The following is a 22,241-nucleotide window of genomic DNA, read 5'->3' as shown; positions in this document are numbered from 1 at the left end:
CCTGAGTCCTGTTAAACTGATGTTGCCTGGCAAACTGGAATGTTAGAAATTTTAATTGTCTACCAGTGGAAAAGACTGAACATTATCTCTCTCCTGTTGTAGCTTGGATGTTTCCCTATTCCCCATGAAAGATCTGTTTTGTGGAACCTTACAAAAGTATGGTATGTGAGTAACCTAAATGAATTTTGGGCTGGACATATGAGCACTTTGAGATGATGTGCTCTGTCTAAATTGAAAGGATAATAAAGGGAAGCAAGGATGGTAAAATGTCATTTGTGATAGAAGTGATGTCTGGTATTTCCAATTTATCCTAGTGAACTGTAAAAGAAAAATATGTAGTAAAATATTTGACATAAAATATAGTACTGTTAAACACTTGAGTTTGAGAAGGCACTTAAATTAAAATCATAGAGCATGAGAAGTGTTCATTGACATCTGCCAATAAAGTAATTGTATTGCTGAGTTTTCAGCCAGACATAGGATATGCAAAGCTTTGGGAGACAACAGCCTACCTGTTGGGCATCCATTGATTTTTAGCAGCCTTTAGCATTCCAAAGAAATGAGCTTTGCTGTTTCAGCTTTTCCACAAAACCTTTATCTAATTGGCAGACTCCTGCAAGAGAACAATGTTGCCAGGAAGAAAATGATGGCATGCGCCAGAGTCATTGAGGAGAACTACCTGGTGGTTTCTGGAGACACTGACACAATTCTTCAGTTTCCCTGCTGGCTCCTGGGCTCCAAACACAACCTGATTAGTGCTGCCAAATGCTTTTTGCTGCTGCTCAGCAGATCTGTCAAAGGCAGCAGAAACACAAGCCATTTTCTTCATATATGCTGGAGGCTTGCTTTCCTGAAAGATTCTGCACTGCATTTTGGGGAGAGATTTTAGATCTAAGACCAGCATGAGCTTAGAAAACCTTTGGGATTTGTGCTGCAGAAATTGGTGTATTACCCTTCCCCTCTTCTGCTGGTGACCAGGGCAGTGGATTCCCCGTGGCCCCTGTTTGATAACAAAGATTGAGAGATAAAGAAAACAACTTCATTTAGTTTAATGTTTTCAGGTAACACAGGGGCATGCTATTTCTACAGGGTAATGGGATAACTGAGTCTCCTTAGTGCAACTGAAAAGATACTACTTGAATGTTAAGAGTTTTGAATAAAGTAGTGATAGATAGGAGGCATTCTTGAGCATGCAGTAAGATAGGGGATATTATAGAAATTTATGACAGACTAAACATTTGTTCCCAGAAAATGGGTCAAAGCAAAACTACAGCAGTGAACATACAGAAGTGTTTATTCTCCCAGGAGGATTTTTGCCTTGTACCTAATCTTTGGTTTATAAAAAGATCTTTGAAACTTTCTTCACACTGGTGAAAAATTGCATTAACCCCAAAGTAGTTATTCATTTGTGTAGATTTATTCATGTGGTTGAGTCATTGCAGCCAGGGGATCTTAACTAGTTCTGGTTGCATTTAAATTTATAAAGAACTTCAAAAGAATTATAGTGACTATTGATTTTTAGCCATTACATTTACAGAAAACTGTAACTATGGGAATCACTATGTTTACAAATTGGTAGGCAGAAATGTTTGCTGAAACAAGTAAAAGGCAAATAAAAGGGATGGTGATGACCTGTAGTTTCCTAAGGTAAAACATAAAGGAGACCTAGGAGATGTAATTACTAGGTGAGCTCTCAGTTTTGTCTTGTGATCTTCCTGATTTTCACTAGTTTCATTAAGTATGATCAGTAGGAGAAGAGGTACAATGGGGCTCTTTGTTAATAGGGGAATTTAAGGCAGGACTTACTCAGAACATGCTTAAAATAGTAGTATAAATGTAATAAGCCATGCCTTATGTTATATACTCAGTTTGTTACAACCTTCTTGTTAGTGTACAGCTTTCATGTGCTTCAAAAGATGGAAGATAACAAAGTGATATTTAACCATAAGGCTCAGATAGCATTTGCTAGACAGGGGTGAATTACTGCTCTTTGATTACTCCCCTCCATTTTCATAGACCAAACAAATATTTTTGCTTGGCTTCTGTAAAATCTCCTTTTTAATTCTATATGGCAGCAACACTGGGAGAAATTCTGTTCACAATCATAGAGAGTATAGGCATATTGCCAAATGTGTATTGAGGTTGCTGGCATGGGATTTAACCATTTCAAATAACTAGGACGAGGAAGTTCACTCAAAAACTTTTTTGTATATTTTTAGTCTGTTATTACTGGTAATATATGCCTTAGAGGGAAAAGTCTTAAGGGTGAGAAATCTATTTTCAAAGATGATGCAATTTTGTTACATAATTAGAATTTCTTAAGAGATAAAGCGCTTAATGAGAAACAAAACAAACAAAAAAAAACCTGATAGAAAAATACCCTCAAACCCATGTACAGAGGTAGAGATAATATACTCCTGGAATATATCAAGTTTGTTACAACCAGCTTCTTCATGTTGATTAGAGACCAAAATATCATGAAAGGAGTAAAAGCTGCATTTTGATTCTGACCAGAAGTCCTTACTCCCTCTGACCAGAAGTCCTTACTCCAGCATTAGAAAGGTGATGAGGTAATTTAGACAACTGTGAAGGCTTAGTCTTTTGAATGTTCTTGTGTCTTGGCCCTGCTGTGTGCAAGGAGTGAGGTAAAAATCTCAAGTAGAATGTTTGATTTGGTTTAACTCCAGTGTTGAGTGTCCAGATTGCATTGTTATGCCCCGAGTCTTGTTGGCAAAAAGGAAACACACCTTATTGTTATAAAACAATTTATTGCTAGTGTAATAGAAACCTTCACAGTCTAATCAAAGAATCATTATTAGTCCACATCCATTTACTGCAGGAAAAACAGATGAAATCAATGCTGCATACAGAACTATATACCAGTAATTAATAACACAGGTAAAACTGTTGCATACACACAGTACTAGGGTGATGTTACGATGCTTGTATCCCCAGTCATCTGTTCTGTTAATGCTGGATATTATATTCTGTGCCTTCAAGACTAGCTCTGAGAGCGAAAGCGGGGAGAAGAAGCACGGAGTTTGTCATCAGAGACTGCACTCACTCCTCCACAGGCTGCTGGAACACAGAACTCCACTGTGTTGTATGGATGCAGAGGGGGCAGAACAGGGCCCTCCTTTGCTTTTTAGTTAGTTTAGCTAGCCGAGGCAGAGAAGATTTCCCTGAACTGGTTTTTTTTTTTCTTTCCCTTTTCTGGGAACTGTTCGAACCTGCTCCAGTCTGGGACCTGGGGAGCACCGAGAGCTTGCACCTTGTGGCTTACCAGGGCCTGCTCTGGGCAGCAGCCTTTCCCAGTGCCAGAGGGATTGATAACAGAGCGACCACCCACAGGAGAGACTTTCTGAATTTGTCATCTCTTCAGAGTGGCGAATGAGTTTTGTCACTGGTATTGTTCATTTTTTGTGCTGGGGAGTGCTTTGTCTGTTAAATAAACAGGTTTTTTCCACTTCTCTCCGAGGAAATTTTTCCCAAACTGGTTGGGAGGAAATGCTGTGTGAATGGGCTTTCTGGGGGAGTCCCCTTTTGGAGGTTTTCTCCCAAATTTGCCCTAAACCAGGACACTGTTGCATACACACTCTACTAACTAGTTTCAATCTCTTTTCCTGGTGTTATTCTCATCATTCCTTGCTCCTTTGAATACCAAAAAAATGCTTCAGTCAGGTATTTGAGGGTAGGGATGATGTACCCCTTTGCCCTGGACTATATTAGGTTGATGGTATTTTTTATTCTCTTTTTTCTTTGTTGTCCCTTTTAATTTACATGGTAGGAAAACTACATATGGGGTACAAAATAAGAGCTTTTAAAGCAGATCACTTCATCTGTTAACTCTTCTGCCTGCTGGATTTCTTACCTCCTGTTCAAACAAACACGCTTTATTTTCTCCCTGGGAAATCACAGACTATGTTGTGTTGGGATCTTTTTCAATTATATTCTTGCTTGGAATAGATTCCCTTTCTGTGTTGGGGGCAAATTTCAATAGGAAGTAGATCAGAAGCCTCCAGGAGCAGAGAGATTTGTGAGCTGTAACTTTCCTTGATACCTATTCCTAAGAAAACTTAGGAAGAAAGCTTATGATGAGACTGTATTTTAATTTTTCTAGACAATTCCTTTTATTGTGGAATACTTCCTTTTGTTGATTGAAAGAGTATCAGCAGAATTGTGAGCATGGGGTGCCACCTCTCCAAGGTGTCTGGAGAGTCTCTGTGAATCTTGAAGCACTGTCTGGGCTCAGGTGTCAGGCTGTCTGTCTGCTGCTGTTTGAATGGGAATCTCCTGCAAATCTAAAAGGAAAAAAGTCTGTCAGGGAAGGCAAGAGAGGACATGTTTTAATCATTAAAATGGCACCAGTGGAGGTGTGAGAAATGACTGCTCACTTTTAAAAATTTTATTAAACTTTAACAAAAACTACAACAAAGGACTAAATAAGGAAAAATTACAGCACTGGGAGCACCCCATGACTACCAGCCATGTGCTCATCTTCAAAATGGATGCTCTCCCTTTTGTATCTCTAGTCCCTCCTAGAGTCCTGTCATTTGACTCCTTCCTTGTGGTCCAGTGGTGGAGATCACTTTCTTACACCTTGGTTGGAGGTCAGGTGTTACCATAGTAACAAGCCAACCCTCCAAAATGCCCCAACTACCAAGGCCATGCCATGAAAACAATGCAAAGGGGAGGACATGTTGCAGTAATGTAACTATACATCTACAAAACTTCTCTTAACATATACATAGTGTTCACCCCTTAACTGTGAGAGCCAATCATCTCATTATGCATCTATAACAACCCCCTCATTTTTCTTTTTATAAGTCATTTGGCTCAAACAATTAACTCTTATTTTCAATGATAATAATTTACTCTTCTCAAAAAATTTTGAGAGAGTCATGCTAGCATCGATTGATAGGGCTGGGGACAGAGGGAACAGAAAAAAAAATCTCAAGTTCTCTTTAGGTCCACTTATTGATGAATTGGTTGGACAGACAAAAAAAAATGAATCATAGGGGTCCAGTATGGCTTTTTAATCCCATCTTCTGTGCCTATGGGGTTGCTGTCCATAGCAGGTGTACCTTAGTGGCAAGTAGGGAGGCCAGTTCGGTCTTGCCCTCTAGCCCTTGTTAATTGCACCTGTATTGGATGTTGAAGAGAAAAGACAGCTGAGGGATGATAGAGGTCCAGTATGGCCTTTTTGCCCCCACCTTACCATGCCTATGGGGTTGCTGCCTGCAGCAGGGCTATGGAATCTTCTCCGTGGCAAACACAGGGGCCAGCCCGGTCTTGCCCTCTATTTCTTGTCTTCCAAAGCAAACCACCCCAGCACCTCTTAAGGTTCTCTGTGTACGTCCTCTCAACAGATGCTTGTAATCTCCATCTATTAAAGCAGGACAATTACATCAATAACAGTTATGGTTCAAACTCCCTGTCCAAAGTATTACTTAAAACAGTCCTTCAGCTGTCTGGTGGGAGCTTGACTCTATTTTTTACTTCTTCAGACTTCTTGGTGCTTCTTTGGTTATCTCTCCATCTCTGCTTTAGAGTCACATTGCCAGTTCAGTGGTTGGCAGTACCTGGAAGGGACCACCCCACTGAGGGTTTGGAAGCTGGTCTTTCCATGATTTGATCAGTACTTAATCTCTAGGGTTAACACCATAAATTGATGCTTTTAAAACCTTCCCCTTTTGCACCCACTACCTGTACAGTATTTTGACTCTTCCCATGTCCCCTTTCAATTTTATAAACACAAGTTGTTTGTTCTTAATTCCTGTGCTCACCAAAAATTTAAATTCTTGTCTCAGGGACTTATTTTTCTAAGGGTTTCTGATGCTATTTTGTCCCCAGGAGGTAGAGCCCTTAACATCTCTAATCCTCTACCTCCCTTTTTGGTCATTCTTAAAAACCTTTGGGTCCCCTTCCCTTTGGGGGCAATTTCTCTTGAAGTGTCCATTTTCTTTAAAATAAAAACAAATTTGTTCTTCTCTAATGGCATTTAACATTACTCTGGTCATTTCCTTTGCTTTCTCTTCATCTCTCCTGACATATACTTTCTGTGCTTCTCTTAAGAGATCCTCCAATTCCCTTTCTTGCCAATTGTCTAATTTCTCTAATTTTCTCCATATATCTAGCCATGCATGGGTGACAAAATATGTTTTTAGTAAGATCTGTCTGGCTACTCTTTCAAGGTTGATACCTGAATATTGCCTCATATTTTTCCTCAATCTTTCTAGCCATTCTGATGGAGTTTCCTCTCTCTTTTGTTGTTCATCAAATGCTTTATGAGTATTTTGGCCCCGTGGGGCCACTTCTTTAATACCCCTTATAATTAATAATCTATACTATATTGTATGTACATTAAGAGAAGTTTTGTAGATGTGTGGTTATGTTACTGTAACATGTCCTCTCCTCCCCCCCACATTGTTTTCACGGCATGGCCTTGGTAGTCTGGGCATTTTGGAGGGTTGGCATGTTACTATGGTAACACCTGACCTCCAACCAAGGTGTAAGAAAGTGATCTCCACCACTGGACCGCAAGGAAGGAGTCAACTGACAGGACTCTAGGAGGGACTAGAGATATAAAAGGGGGAGCATCCATTTTGAAGATGAGCATATGGCAGGTAATCGTGGAGTGCTCCCAGTGCTGTAATCTTTCCTTATTTAGTCCTTTGTTGTAGTTTTTGTTAAAGTTTAATAATTTTTTTAAAAGTGAGCAGTCATTTCTCACAGAGGAAAAACCTGAAGAAGAGAATTGCTGTGAAGCAGCAAACCCCTTCCTTTGGTGCAGCATGTCTTGTTTAGGAGCATGTCTTGTTTAGAAGGCGTATTTCCTCAGGCATGCTGAGCCTTCCTGTGGAGACAGGGTCTGTGAAGTGAGGGTTTTCCCGGCCTGTGTGCGTGTGTGTGTGTGTGTGTGTGTGTGTGTGTGTGGTGGTGCACCAAGGGCTGTTTCAACACGTGGCACACACTTCCAGGGGCAGGGTGTTCCTGCGCCCTGAGGGCGGGAGGTGAAGCTTCTGGAAGGCTCCAGGGAGCCGCCTCCCCTAAGGGAGGGGCTGCGTGCAGGGGAAGCCTAGGGCGGTTGTGTATCCGGATGGAGGCCGGGGAGCTCCTCTGGGCGTCCTGCTCTGTGTCCGCAGGGAGGGATTTACGCCTGATGTTTGATTGTCTGTGTACGTGGGCTCTTCCAGCCGTAATGTCAGCTTGCCTCAGGTGCTGAAGCGACCACTGCTGGATGGAATGGGAGACAGCTCTGTGGAAAGGCATCGCGGCATGGCTGAAGCGGAGGGCTGAGAGGAAGGGGGACACCATCGTGTGCCAAGGCAGCACGAAGAGCAGCACTTTTGGCAGGAGTGCCCGGCAGCAGGGAAGGTTGTGGCTGGGAAAAGGTGGGTCTGGGCGGTGAGGAGGAGGTGGGAGGCAGGCTGCAAGGCTCAGTGTGGGGGAATGGGCGTCTGAAGGGGAATCCCTTTCCCTAAGCTCCCCGTGGGCTCAAATTGGACTCTCTTGTCAGCAAAAGTGGTTAAAATTTAAATTCTTCCTTTTCTTTAAATTCTTAAATTCTTCTTTTTTCCAAACAAAGGAGGAGACATGTGGGTTGGGTGGTTTACAAGTGGCTGCACATCATGTGACAGAAGGGATTTCTTTTCAAGTTGGGCACAATTTAGCTGTTCTCAGTATCCATATAATAAGCAGATTTTCCCTAAAAATGCACATTAACATGTTGTGGAACCTGTCTCTGTAAAGCATTGAGATGCATTACAAGGCTGTTCATGGAATTAACAAAAAATAAAAAAAAGGGGGAAAAAAAGCAGATGAACTGAGTAAGAGCTAAAGATGCTCAGGACTCCATGGCTATATACTACACTGCTGAAACGTTTTAACACCATTGCTGTACCAGGATCACTGCTGGCCAATAATCTTGGCATGGTTATTTTTTTAGCTGCATTTTTATTTACTTAAATAACTTGAAGTTAATCAGATTAATTTTTTTATTTTAACTGCAAGTTGTCTTCTTTCAGATTGAATATATTTTTGCATATCTAAAATATGTTCTAGCCTGATAAACCAGCCCTAATCTGTGTATAAATTAGTTGATGAAGGAAAACTGTATACAGACTACCTAATTAAGTATAACAGCATTCATATTTGTAACTCTATGCTTTAACTGCAGAAGTTGCTGCCAACTCTTCCTCTATAAAATCAGATGGTGTAGCAATATTTTGGGGGGGGGGAAAAAATTGCTGTACCAGAGATCATCAAGTCTATCTTATGTGCTTAAATTCCAGCAAATGTAAGCCAACAACAATGACTGTAATACAGATGGGAGCTGCATATTCTTTGCTGCCTTTTAGTTATGTAGTAATATCAATCACATTGGCAAAGGTCACAGAGTGTCAATTCATTTGCAGTGGGCCACGCTCATTCTAACAGGAATGGAAATTCCCAGCAAATAAAGCCAAAATATAGGCCACATATTAGAGGGAATGCAGGTCTGAAGTCACTCATTCTTGAAATGACCTGATAATCCATAAAGTTAATTTGCTTTTATTTGTTTATTGTGAAGTATTCTCTTGCCAGTGCATATGCCCGTGTCTTGCCTTTACAGGTGCGCAGTATTTTGAATGTACTGTCTTTGCAAACCTTCATTTATTAATATCAGGAGTGATGGCTGGGTGTTGTAAACCATTGCCTTAGTTGGAAGAAGTTGAAGAGATTGCACCACTTACTAGAAGTGTACAAGAAATACAGAAGGGTGCCAGTAAGGTTTAGAGCTGTTGGGAGATTCTAAGAGATTGACTTTTCTCTCAGCTGGCCAAGCTCAGGAGAGCGGGTTTATCACCAGAAAAATGGCACCTTTGTTTAGAGTAATTGTATATGTTTCTTTTAAATAGTTCTCTCAAAACCATTAAATGTTGTTTTGATCTGGTGATCTTTATGATCTAAAAGTCCTAGAACTGATAAATGGAGCATGATTGAGTCCAGCCAATAGATGCAGTGATTCACTTAGGCAGTGTCTGGTTGTTAGGGCTGTTAATATCAGCAGCAAAAAGAATTTAACAGATTGAGGTGAGCTAAGTGTGCATTATGGTATTGAAAGGATTGTATGCCATAAAGGTCAGATGGTGAAGATTTGCTCCAAGTTTTTGACAATTTCCACAGCTTTCTGTGCATTTGAATTTCTGAAACCTAATTGAAAATAGGCACGTGCACAGATCTGGGCAGCAGAGCTGCTGAGTGGACTGCAGTGCTGCTGTCCTGGTGTGCTCCCCTCACTGCTGCCTAGCAAAGAGCAGTTGTTCCAAGGTGGTCCCCTGCTGAGTAATTCTGACTCTTGTTCTTCTCTGCACTCAAATGCATACAGTTTGCTGTGGCTTTAGATTTACTTCAGCAGTTTATTACTTAGTGCATGTGTATTTTGAAAGTTTTTCTTCATGTGAGGTGTTGGTGCATTGGAGCCATCCCTCAAAATCATGTAACAGCTACTAGAGTAATTTAAAGTTCACAATTTGAAACTAAGTAGGCACTTGTGGGTTATTAAAATAGATATTGAAGACAGTGGTTGAGTCTCAACAAAGATAGTTTGAAATGTCAGCAATTAGAATCTGACACTGTCTGCTTGCATTGCTAAGGTGCACGGAACTGACATGCTGGTAGCATAAGTCTATAGCAGACAAGAGGGGCACAAGTCTGCTTAGTGGAGTGAAAGCAAAAACGTCTTGCTAACTTACTTTAAAACAATTATTTGAGTTTTTCTCTATTTTTCTCAATTTCTTGATTCCAGTAACTGAGGATTTTACATTGAACAGTTGTGTACAATTACACCATGGCACTATCCAATTAACCACCCAAGGTAACACTGCTCAAAGAGAGAGCTAAATGATGTGTCTCAGCAGTGGTCCATGTTTGTTAACCAGGGGGCTGCAGCAATGTTCCTTTGGAGTGCTGAATTCATTTCATGGTGCCAGCATGCTGTTTTAAGAAGTACAAATTTCCTTGGTGTCCACGTGTTCATGCTAATGATGTCTGTATCTGTGCATAATTACTTCAGACTAGAAAGTTTTTCCATAGTGTCTTTCTTGCTTCTTTCTGCTCAGTGTGGATACAAGGAAGATGTGAATGATGTGATTTCAGTGCCTTTCTCCTGCCCATCTGAAATGGAGAACTCTGCTTCTGAACTTCTTCTCCAACAGAAGAGCAGATGTTTTGCCTACCTTGACCCTACCCACTCTCTTCCCTGCCAGCACAAAGTTGATTTTTTTTGCCCTTGCAAGATGAGTAAGCCAATGATAGAGTATCATGTTGTATACAATCTCACCAGTCTTATGTCTTCAGAATGATCTTCTGCATGTTCTGCCACCCTTTTGGAGGAACTCCAAGCTCATGCTCTCACTTTGTTGGATCTGTAACATGAAGTAATAAGACACCTTCCCTCACACCCCTTTGTCCCCACAAAAACAACCAGCCAACCAAAAAGCCAGTCAAATGCAAAACCTCCCTACCCAAACATTCAATAACCTAAACTAAATTTGAGTCAGAATTGAACACGATTCTAGATAACGTGAATACTCTGTCTTTATTGACATGAAATTCAACTTAGGGTAGTAAATAAATAAATTTCCTCATGCTATGTCATGCTATGAGATTTGGGATGTTCCATGGAAAGAACTGTGTAAAGGCAGAGGGCTTTGGAGACCTTTTGTATTTGTCCACTAGCTCCTCCTTTTGACCTGGGCGTGAAATGGAATAGCCCCCATCTTTCAGCATTTGTTGCCAAGATGCTCTACTGCTGTACAGATGTAGATTACTTTTTTTTTTTTTTTCTGGAAGGAGCTTTTCCTTGTGCTTTTGGAGCTGTTCAGTTAGTCCCATTTCTGTTGCCTTCTGAATCACTTGTTTGGTTTTTCTTCTCCATTTTTATAACTGAGCTACATATGTGGAACACAGATGTTACAATTAGCTTGGATGAGAATAAAGAAATTAATAGAAAGCTTCCCATTTACTTCAGTCAGCTTTACGTTGTAACCCCCAACATTCCTAGTATTCGTTTAGAAAAGCAGGCATTCCCTCTTGCCTAATTTTGTTGGCCCCTTAGGAGGTTTGACTATTTTAAGAGTTGTGTGGAAGTCAAATCTGGATGTTCTGTTCACATAACTGTAGCTACACTTAAATGAATTTCAGAAAGCATTTGTTGACCTTGACCTTAGCTTGGTATGCATAGAAATTTTTACTATAAAATAAGGCATCTTATTATGACAAATGCAATAAATTTTTTTGCTTTATTTTGACCTGTGACAGATGTAGTTGAAAACCTAGTAATTGATGTGATGTATGTCACATGCAATAGGAAAAGAAATCACTGAATAAAATGACATGGTTCATTTATTAAATCTCATACATCCACGAAGTGCATTTCTTGTGAGTGTCATAATTAGTTTAATTAATTTGGAAAGACTGTAGCAGCTGTAATGCCGAGTCAAGCAGTCAGACTTCATAGAAGTTATAACTGGTAAAATATTCCAGTTTTCTTCTGATGCTGATCATGTTTCCTTGCAAAAGCAAAATAAGCTTGATTTAAAGATCACTTCATTGTGCAAGTAATACACTTACAGATGTTTACGTTTCCTGAGCTGATAAATAGTTGTAACTGCTTTTGAAAGTGGGTCAGTGTAATGTCAGCTTTACAAAATGATGGTTCTCTTGACAGTGTTCTTGGCTAGCTGGCCACTCTCTTACACGAATTGCTAAGCTATTACTTCTTTCAAATGAGCTTATTAACCAAGCACTTTGTGTAGCAAAATACTTCTTCCCAAATTGCATCTCTCCTAACTGGCTGTGATTGTGTGTGTGTGTGTGTGTGTGAACAATATTGTACTTTTGCTCTTTACTAGCACTGTAGACTGAAGTGCTGCCTTTTGCTTCAAAATCTAAATCCTTGTCTAGGGAAAGGAAATACATACAGAGTTCTAGCCATGTGTTTAGGGTGATAAACCTCTTGCAAAACTGTTCCAGGGACTGAACAGCCATCTTTATTGCTAAGTCTTTCTTGTATCACAGTGTATTGCATTCAATTATGTACCGACCAGCTTTAAATTCTGATTTTGCCCAGCAATTAAGCTTCATGTTGCTAGCAGTTTTTAATTCCAGTGGTGGTGTAACTTCTAAAGTATTGAGTCCTTCTTTTAGAACCACTTTCTGCTGTATTTTATTTATCTTCTTCATTATATTGAGATCAGCAGCATCTTCATTAATAAAATTATTTCAGAGGTGCTTCCTGTTGGATCCTGTGGAAGGTCTTAGCAATCAGTCTGGAGAGATGGGGCACAATTCCAGTATCAAAGGGTGTTGTCAAGCAAATGCTGGCTTTAGAAATGTGCAGTATACTGTATATAGAAATGGATCACTTTTGATTGTTGGTCAGATTAGACTACAACCAGACTGCCCAATTTTCTATGCCTTTTTGCTGAGTTCTCTTCTGACATGTCATTGTAAAATTGTTAGAGAAAAGCACAGCTTCATTTCAGCAGAAATGTAGCAGTATCTTCTGGTTATAACAGGAGCCTGGCACAGTCCCGGGGCCAAAGGGACAAAGAGCTCTCTCCTTTCTTTAAGCATTCTTGAGTCACCTTTTTTATGTACTTCTTATCTCGAAATATATAGCTATTTTCTTTCATGTAGCAATAGAAATTCCCCTTTTGCTTGGAATGCTTTCATTGTTAGACATTTGCCTGAGTGCATTCTACCCAGACTTCTGTTGCGTAGCTCGTTGTTAACCAAAACGTGCTCTTAACAATCCGAGTGGGCTGCCTTGGAGAGACCACTTAGAACAGAGAAAACTGAATTTTTGCTTTTAACCAAAAAGGTTACTGTAGCCTTTTTGACACAATGGACTCAATATGCTAACAGACTTCTTTTAGGCTTACTTTTTTCTTTCATTTCCAAAACTGAAGAACCTTTCTTATGCAGGGGTATGTAAGAAGTGGATGCTATGGTGATGGAAATTACTAACTAATCTTTAGTTTTAGGATTTTTTAATGCTCTTACATCTTCAATTGCTAGGAGTTTTTCTTAATGATATTACTAAGTATAAATTGTTTTTATAAGCAATATCTCTTATTTAATAAAATAGTTAAAGTGCTGCTCAATCTGAAAGTATTTTCTTAAGCTTTTAGATGAGATTTATGATGGATTTGTTGTATCTAAGCCAGGTTCTCATAGCTTCTACTGACCTTGTGTCAATTCCAGACTGTTTACTAATTGATTTAAAATTGTATATTATAAACATACCTAATTTAATCTATTATCTAATAATCTATTTGATCTTTGATAGCAGATTTAAAAAACCCCAACATTTTAAAATACACAACAAGCATAACAAGTCTAAATGGGCTCTACAGCCAGTGAAGACATCCTTGTAGGAATACATCAATATCTGCTTTCAGTATTCTGCTGAAATTATTCATGTATTGAAATTATACTTTCAAATAATTAGATATTTATCTGGAAAGCACTAGGGGCTGGGAAGAAGAACACTTCTATAAACCTGAGGTTTTTGTAGCATTTGCAGTCCATTAGTTAGAAGATACACTACTCATTTTTTCAGTAGTGGAAGATTTATATCTTTCAGTTAATTGCTCATACTTACGATTTTAAAGAGTATAGAGCAGTCACTTGAGATTATTCCTTTAGATCTATATGAGAAATACAAATTGTAGAGCTATACAGATACTCCAGTGTGTGTACTGTGAGGTACAACTACCATGCATGTTTGTTAGTTGAAGTGGGGAGATCCTCAAAAGTCTTCATTGTCTGGTGCTAGGCTGTCAACCCCTCCCCGTGTATACAATTTGCATCTTGGAGAGTGAGCTGCAAGGTGAAAGGAGCTAAGAGGTTACTTGCTTTTTTCTGCTACAACAGTTACTGGGAGCTGCAAAAGCACAGATCCTGTGTCTATGATGTGGTTGTCAGCATCATAAATCTGCTAATTAATAAGAAAATAGGAGTTAAATATGGTCTTAAAACATGCAGGATTTATTTTCAAAGTATGAAGGAAGAAAAATGGCAACGTCTTGCAGTGATCATAGTTACTAAATTGAAAAAAAACAAAGGAAGGACTTTAAAAAATGCAGGTGACGTTTAGGGACAGAGTCACTCATATCTTTTAATGTAAGATAGCACAGCTGTGTAATGCTTGTAAAGCTTTAAAAGACATGATAATATGAAATCTGATAAAAAAGTATTCTGAGTAGCAATTAGAACTGGAGTAATTCCTGTTTGTGCTTTTGAAAGTTCAAAGACAAATTACAAAAATTATGAAGAGTTAGTTACTTGTAATGGTAGAAAGTAATTGTGTCAGAATGTGAAGGCATTTCCACTGGTTTGCTTTATGTTCTTTCCTGAGATAGTTGTAGCTTTTTTTTTTTTTTTTTTCCCTGGAACTTAACTGTTTCTTCTTCATGCAACTGCAGAATTCACAAAGCTGTGATGTAGTAATAAGCACTGTGTTTAGTGAGAGGTGACATTTGTGGCTCTTGTGAGTCTCCATCAAGGGCTGAGTGCCACAGGCTACAAGGGCCTGGCCCTTGTGGCTCTGCCCTGGTCTCTCAAGCCTTTCATCTGGGTTTGTCATTTTATATTTTCCAGGAAGGAATTTACCAACACCAAACTGTTGTATGGGGGGGGGAAAAATTAAAGGGTTTCGTTTTATTTTTTTAATGAGCTTAGACCAATAATTTAGAAATAGTTGTGTTAGTGCTTAGTGATCTAAGTGTCACATTTGTCACATTTGTCTGGAAATACAGCCCTGCGTGTTTCTGTGTAGTGACCTGAGCAGCTGCTCAGTCCTGCGTTGAGTGAAAGCTCCTTTGAATTTGTGGTAGTGCTCATTGTGAGGGACCTTTCCACGTGGGCTTATGCAGGGTAACTACATGTGCAGAGAAAAGCAGGAAAGTAAAAACTGCTTGGAAATTCATTCCTTCTGCAGAGGGATGATAACTTTCCTCATGCCTTCACCTTTGAAATCATCTGGAAAACATTATTTGGCCAATGTGCTTTGATAGAATTCATCACCACGAGTGTTCTTGTCTGTCATGAACAAACGTAATAGTTTGTAAATTACAGTCTGGGAGAGAAGATTACTTTTGAAACATCTTTTCAAAGGAAAATTGTTCCATTAAAAGATCTTTTTCTTATAAAGTAAACCTGGCTGCAAAAAAATGATTTTTTTTTACTTCCACATTTGAAATAAAGTCAAAATATTTCACAATGAGAATCAGCTCAGTGCATGACTTCACTGAAAGTAGTTTTCATTTCCTCCTGTCCTTTTGCTACATGTGTGGGGGTTTCTTACTTGACACTGGTTATGTCCTGGAGATGGTCTTTAATGTATATTACTGTGGGGACTGGTGGAAATCCATTAAAGCAGATCTTGCACAAAGATAACCCCATTGGTAGGAATGGAGGATGAAGTACCTATTTGACAGCAGTCTTTAGCCAAGTATTTTAGCTTTGTGATTTTTTTTTTTTTTTTTTGGTAAGAATTTTTTCCTAAATAATTTCCAGTCTAGTTGAAACCTAGAATTTGAAATCCAGGTCTGATACCTTGCTGTTCCTTACCAGCACTTCAGTGCTTTTAAACTTGTTTTGAAGTATAGAAAGTTGTCTTAGAAATCTCCTGTTTTGTGAAATACTTTGACTGTCATATAAATCAAGAAACCAACATACAAAATCCTGTGAAACAAAACACCCGCCTCCTTGTAGCAAGTTCCTGAGGATTTCAAAGATTGTAAAGCCCTGAGAGTGCCTGGAGGACTTTCCTGGAGCTCATTGTAGTTGTTTAAAGTGCATGGATGGTTTGTGCTTATGAGCTTCCTAGAAAAACTCAGATTTCAATTCTCAATATTTTTCACATTTCTGTCTGGTACAAGGACTAAGTAAGTTGTTTAAATGTTGTTTCCTTCTTTCATGTTTTACCTTTTGTGGGATTCACATTCTCTGAACCTGAGAGAACCAGTGAGAGAAGCAGAGAAAAGAATGATCAAAACAATTCTTATCTCATTTGCTGCCTCTGTGTTGTGCCAAAGTAGAATGCAATATGGAGATTGTTGACCAAAAGTGATGGTATTTTGTTTCCTTGGCCTATCAGCGTGTGTCCAGACTTGTCAGTCAGGAGACAGTCACGAGATTCAGTTCAGTTGAGTTCTGGTTCAGTTTCAGTTTAGATATAGCGTAATATAGAATAATATAGTGTAATAAAGTAATTAGTTAGCCTTCTGATATCATGGAGTCAGATGCATCATTCTTCCCAGAGGGGTCGCCTGCTTTTACAATAACGTTTTAAATGCACAGGTCTAACTCTGTCCTGTGTCAGGAAACTTCCCAATTTGCCTCTTCATTTTGCAGCAGGGCTGCTAATACCTGTCATGCATTCCTGGTAATCTAGGAGGGACTTTCCAATTTCAAATTAAATGGCTTCAACTACTAACTGATTGGGCAGCACTAATAATATTTGCTGTTATAAACCTCTGAAATTTTGCCTACTCTGCCAGAATATTGCGACCTGCTGGTGACTCTGTTTGGACTGATTTTCTCTGGTAGCCCTCCAATGATCCCCCAGTTCAACTGCTGGAGCACTTTGGGGCTGGTCAGAAGTTAGAGCATATTGTAAAGTGCACTCTCCACATGACTGTGACGTGGCCAGGCTTGGTGTTCTGAGGGCTGGCAGGATGCAGCTTGCAGCAAATAGCTTGGGAGCTGCAGCTGGACATTCACCTCTGCAAGCTTTATGTAAGTCTTAGGATTGCCTTTGGATCCTGGGCTGTGCTGATGGCACCTTCCCCTATAGGGTCATTAGGGTGCTGATAATGATGACAGTTCATCATGAACATGACAGAACCTGTTTTAAGATGTCGTGGGAAAGAACACAAAAACTCGGTGGATTACAAAGTCTGCAGTCATCATTGCAGTTTGCTGCATTGTTCTTTAGATATTGTAGAGGATTGCTTTGTATGAAGCATGAATTCTAACATGAATGTTCTTATACATCTTTACATTATATATGGAATATATTCATGGATGGCTCAGTGAGACATCAAGAGTTTGATGGGAGTCTGGTCATGAATGGTATTGCTAGTTGAGCCTGAATTTAGCACAGGAATTGTACTTGACAGAGTGATTAATTACATCTGATAAGATTCAATAATGAGATGTCAGTTTCTCTATATGTCCTCTTTGAAGTGATGTATTTACAGTATCCGCAGTATTTTTCAGTGGTCATTAGATTATGTGTCGAGTGGGAAGGGGTACATGTATGTGAATGTTGTGTGAAATAAGTCCTGAAGCAATTGATTGTATAATTAACAATTACTTAATCATGCTAGTGAATGTTAATTGCATCATTTGCCAGAAAATAAAGGACTGTGTTCCCAAAAGACATTCTTTAAGTTCAGAATCAGTCTCTTAAGCTCAGAATAGCTAGAAAATAACTGCAATAATCATCTGTGTTCTTGCTCTTTTTTTTTGAAAGTAGCATGATTAATTAAAAATAGAATCAAATACTTTAACTGACAGATAACTGATTAAAGCAGAGGAGGGTGTACATAGTGATAACTAGTTTCAAATCTTGGCATTAATAATTCACAATTACTGTTGCATCATATAAAATTATTTCTATTATTTTAGTGGGATTCTGGGGAGGAAAATTTTCAGTATTTCAGAATTCTAGAAAAAAAAAAGTAAATTAATAATTCTAAGTATTGTGCTCTGCATTGAAAAGCCCACAAACCACAAATGGACATTTGCACCATCAGGTCATGCCTTGCTATGTGAGTGATGAATGCTCTGAAAGAAATTTGCTCTGGATATTTTTTAACTAGGTCTCTAATATTGGTCCTGCTGCTGTAACTTTTTGCATCTTATTTTAGCCCTGTATTCTCTGAAGTCCAAACGGAGCATGCTCAAGAGATTTAATGTCTCAGAAATGGAGTTCAAATTTCTTTGTGCACTCATGGGCAGAACACAATATGGCAGGGAGTATATGAAAAGTAAGTTGTTTTTTTTTAAGTCTGCCTCCAGACTGGCAAAAAAATGCCTGATAGATTGCTTTGGCTCTGTCTGAACTCTTCCACCTCTCTGCATGGAGCATCATCAGTATGCTAGAGATTAGTTCTTCTGAAAAGAGATATTGTTGAGAAGAGTGAAATTCCTGTAAAGACCTCTTAAGCACTGGTAGGCTGGCAGTATTTTCTTTCTTCTACACCATTGTAACAAGAAAACATTTTTGGTTTTAAATAGAAAGTTGAATCAGAAAGGTGTTTCTCCTGTTGTTTCTAGCATTTTTCTGATCTAAATGAGAAGGTGATTCCCACCTCTTGACAGACCTCATCTCCTGATACAAACAATCACACAGCTGGCCATAGGTTCTTCGAGTGTAATATTCAGAATTTGTGGAGATAATCACAAGCATTTAAATGGGGACATAATGTGAAGGGCGTTATAGAGCAACAGTATGGATTCTGAAATTTACCCTTTAAAATTAATCTACATGTTTACTGCTGAATGTTCTTCTTACCTATCAGAGAATGGGATAACTTTTCTCAGTGACGGCTACTGAATGAAGGACCAGGTTTGTTCTTAATTCCTTGACTTCAGTGAAGTTGCTCCTGATCTACACTGGTGTATGTTGGGTACAAATCAGGTAGTTATTCTACTCCTGGAGTCAGTTATAGCCTACTTCTGTCAAAGCATTTCAGATTATTACAGAGGCAAGAATTCTGTCTATGTAGAGACATTTTGGAAGAGTTACTGGATATTTGTTTCTCACTGCAGACAACAGTGATTCATATACGTGTTACGTAACTTTTGGAGGTATTCTTCCTTTTCATTTAGTAATGCAGTAATTTGAATGCCAACAATGCCAAGACACCTAATTTTTTTTTTTTTTTTTACTTTATTTGACAAATATTTTTCTCTAGAGTTTTTAATCATTCATGTATTTTAGATATTTTTCAGTATTATTTGTTCTTGGTATTAGCTTCCCTATTTACTACCTAAAGGATATACTTTAACTCTCAAACTGCAGAATTTCTGCTGTTAACAGGCATCAGTTTTTTTATATACCATAGTACATTTTTATGTAGTTTCCTAATTCCTAATCATGTTAGCTTGATTCTAGAGGACAGAATAATACTAACTGTGATTTTTTCCCCTCCTGTTAAGTTTTTAATCCTCTATTGCTTTGAACTTGTGGACGTCTCTGAGATGCAGGAAAAAATGTGTAGGCAGATGCATGATTTAATGATCTCACAGACTTGCAGAAGTCACTGTGCAAAGTATATGAACTCCCTGGTGCTAGCAGGCTGGTGAGCCTCCATCAGCTGAACTTTAATTTCCAGGCAAGAAAAACAAGGGAAAGATGGGTCTTGCTTAGGTTTGTATGAAGGTAGTAATGTTGAATAAATGTGTCAACTATATTAGATTTTAGAGCTTTCATTTTCAAAAGGTTACTCACAGATTTCTGATGTTATTTCAGAACAACAGCTTGTGGAAGGTAAGAGTTCCATAGCAAATCTATCTAAACAGGCATGGATTGAAGGGACTGCTAAAACAAGACAATAGGAAACTGGTGTATTTGCAAATCCTTTGGTATGTTCTTAACTTTCAGAGAGATTCAGCAAAATCTCCAGAAATAAATGAATGAGAAAAATAATTGTGCAAAGAGGTGGAAGTTGAACAATCTGAAAAAAAATAGAAAGTTAATTAATTGGGCTGTTATGTTATCAGAAAGAAAAATACCAGCAAAGGAAAGCAGAAACTAATTTGGTTTTGCTGCAAATATAGCGAGTGTCCAAAGGAAAAGCCCAGAACAGGAAATAAGTTCTGTACATGGAGAGAAATATGATGGAGTGGGGATAAATGAAGCACAGTGAAATAAGGAAGTGAAGTTAAGGTGTTGAAACACCAAAGTGAAGTATGAAGAAAGTAAGAATTTGGAGAATAGATGGCAAAATAACATCTGGCCAGGTTCTCAAACAGCTGCAGAACTGCAGAATGACTGCAGGTATTTTGTAGCTTCTGTGATGTGTCTTCAGCAGCACAGGAGGGCAACATGTTAAACTGAACTGAAACTTTAATTATATTATAGGAGTGGCAGGAGGTCAATAATATTTGTAATATGAACATTTGTGACAAATCAATTGTATAATGAAAGCAATTATAACATCATTAAAAGTCTGATAAACCAATAACTTTGTGATAATTACTTCTCTGTTACAGGAAATAATTTACCACAGGAGATGCTGAAAAACAATATATGAACACTAATAGCTGTAGTCACATCTGAGGCATATGTGCCATTTAATAGCAAGTTTAAATCCCATCATTCATTTGAACATTGTAGATTTTTGAGAAGCAAGGCCTGTTTTGGAAAGGTAGTTACACATATGTATGGGTCTTTGTATCCTGTAAAAACTTGATAAATATAACTTTTTTGTGACATTGAAGAGCAGGATGATGTGGGTTGTTCTGATTTTTGAGTTGGCTTTTTTTGTCAGATCAGCATGTGCACTAGGGCAGGGGGGATTGTGAGTAAGTGCTTGAAAGTAGAGGATGAGAGTTTGCTTTTCTGAGAGCAGTTAGCAAGGGCACAGGATTATAGCCAACATGAAATTGTACCACATTTCAGTTCTGAAAAGTGACTTTCAACTGTAACTAACTTTTGAGATGCATGCCTCGCTTTCATTTATTTAAGCTCTGTAGCTGAACAAACTGATTCCTTGAAACCGTGCCCGTGAAACAAATACTGGATTATGCTCTGAAACTAATAGAATCACAGAACAGTTTGGGTTGGAAGTGCACTATAAGATCATCCAGTTCCAAGCCCCTGCTATGGCCAGGGACACCTTCTGCTATCCCAGGTTGCTCCAAGCCCATCCAGCCTGGCCTTGGACACTTCCAGGGATGGGGTAGCCTTAACTTCTATGGGCAACCTGTGGCAGTGAATCCAATATGATTTATTATTTATGAAACTGTTCTGTTTGAATAAAGGACAATCATTACCTTTCAGAAGAGTTTTTATTCCACAGTTTCGATCATGATAAGAAAAATTTTTTAGTCCTAAAAATTTATTATTTTCTTTCCTAGCAAGTGTTTTCTATTGTATCTATCATGGTATGATGGGAATTTATGAGGATAGGATGCTTAAGAAAAAGTAAGTGAACTAAAATTTGTCAGCATTATTTCTGAACTTGATGAGGGAAATCACTGTAAGTGCAAATGGCTTTTTATTCACTGCAATTACTCTGCTGGCCTGTCTTAGGTTGCAAGATGTGGCTGGGGATGTGTATTCTATTGCCATCTGTTACAGGTGGGGAAGTTATCTTCTGTTAATTGGGCCACCTATTAAAACCAGGTGGGGCAGTTTTCTTTATCTCTTCAATGCGCCCTCTCTACCTGGAAGAACGCAAAAAGAACGGATTCTTACCCGCAAAAAGAACGATTTCCACTGGGGCCCTGAACAGCAGCAAGCCTTCACCCAGATCATCCAGGAGATCGTTCATGCGGTTGCTCTTGGCCCAGTCAGGACAGGATCAGATGTGAAGAACATGCCCTGCTTTGCAGCTGGGAACAGTGGCTTGTCCTGGAGCCTGTGGCAGAAGGTGCCTGGGGAGACTCGAGGCCAACCACTGGGATTCTGGAGCCGAAGTTACAGAGGGTCTGAAGCCAACTACATTCCCACAGAGAAGGAAATCTTGGCCGCCTATGAAGGAGTTCAAGCCGCCTCGGAGGAAATTGGCATGGAAACACTACTCTTCCTGGCACCCTGACTGCAGGTGCTGGGGTGGATGTTTAAAGGAAAGGTTCCCTCTACCCACTAAACCACTGGTACACCACAGAGAACAAAGAGATTGCCCTCATCATGCAGTGCACCCATATCAGAAACCCAAATCACCCTGGGATTTTAAAAATAATTGCAAACTGGCCAGAAAGTGATTCTTTTAGTTTCACTGGTGAAGAAGAGAAGGAACGAATGACAAGGGCTGAAGAAGCTCCACTGTACAACCAACTGCCAGCAGAGGAAACACGCTATGCTCTTTTCACTGATGGTTCCTGTTGCATCATAGGATGAATTGGAAGTGGAAAGCAGCTCTATGGAGCCCCACACGACAGGTTTCATAAGCTACCAAAGGAGAAGGTGGATCAAGTCCACTCACTGAACTCAAGACTGTTCAGCTGGCCCT

The sequence above is a fragment of the Pyrgilauda ruficollis genome, unplaced genomic scaffold (genome assembly GCF_017590135.1).
Source record: "Pyrgilauda ruficollis isolate IOZ18807 unplaced genomic scaffold, ASM1759013v1 scaffold98, whole genome shotgun sequence".
NCBI classification, from domain to species: Eukaryota; Metazoa; Chordata; class Aves; order Passeriformes; family Passeridae; genus Pyrgilauda; species Pyrgilauda ruficollis.
This window is presented reverse-complemented; position numbering follows the sequence as displayed.